The sequence below is a fragment of the Trachymyrmex septentrionalis genome, unplaced genomic scaffold (assembly GCF_001594115.1).
Source record: "Trachymyrmex septentrionalis isolate Tsep2-gDNA-1 unplaced genomic scaffold, Tsep1.0 scaffold32, whole genome shotgun sequence".
Classification (NCBI taxonomy): Eukaryota; Metazoa; Arthropoda; class Insecta; order Hymenoptera; family Formicidae; genus Trachymyrmex; species Trachymyrmex septentrionalis.
The window spans coordinates 1,850,854-1,851,906 of record NW_017305485.1 but is presented as its reverse complement, the minus strand read 5'-3'; positions in this window follow the sequence as shown (position 1 = coordinate 1,851,906).

Below are 1,053 nucleotides of genomic sequence, written 5' to 3'. Positions count from 1 at the left end.
ATATATATATATATAGCATAATTCGTATTTTTTCAAATTACAGCAAAGTATTGCACAAGATATGTTTTTTTTTATTGTAGAATGTAGAACATACATGAGGAAAGATCGCGCGTTTGACAAGTCAGTCAATCAGCTGATCCGTAGGGGATCGTAATTTGACAGTAGCGGAGACTCGAACCATTCAGTTTCAATTAAACGAGACGTGCTGCTAATGCAATCTTGAAGATTCTACATTACCAACAGTGCTCACAACAGCTTTGAAAATTTCTACATTATCAATTTACCTCAATAGATATTGTGCTGGAGATTCATACTGCCAGAGAGAAAGCTGAGAGAGGTCATGCCGGCATTTTTTCTGTTATGATCGAAATTACTCGTACAGTACTACCGCCAGTACATCCATTTTCAATTTGGAAATTATGTGACTACATACATTTTCTGACACTATCGATAAAATCGTATCGCCAAAAGTAGATGTGGTTCGTCTCTGTACTAAATCCTCAGAACAGAAACGTACCGACTATCCATAGGAGGGATAATTTAATGGTCCTTAAATGAAAAAAATTTAATTTCGTATCTCCTACATACATATGTAAATAAAAGTTATTGAATTTTAATAAACGAAATTGAAAATTCCAACAATTAATTTAGTGAATTTTGTCATATATATACGAGGGCTGTCTGAAAAGTTTCCGACCTCAATGTGAAGATAGCAGCATTGGTAAGTAAAAGCTAGTGAATTTCGTTGTTCATCTGTTAACAGTTACTCACCACAGTTTCAGCCATTTTGGACGTACAGTTGTTATGTAGCAGTCGTTTGAGTGAGTTCATGTTAGTCATTTTGTGAAAATGGACAAAATCGAGTATCGAGCTGTCATTAAATATCTGTTTTTGAAAGGCAATACGCCTACGCAAATCAAAGATGAGTTGGATTCTGTGTACGGGGACTCTGCACCATCATTTACCACAGTGAAATTTTGGGCAGCTGAATTTAAACGTGGCCGTAAGAGCTTGGGAGACGATGAACGTTCGGGACGTCCAAAAACTGCAACT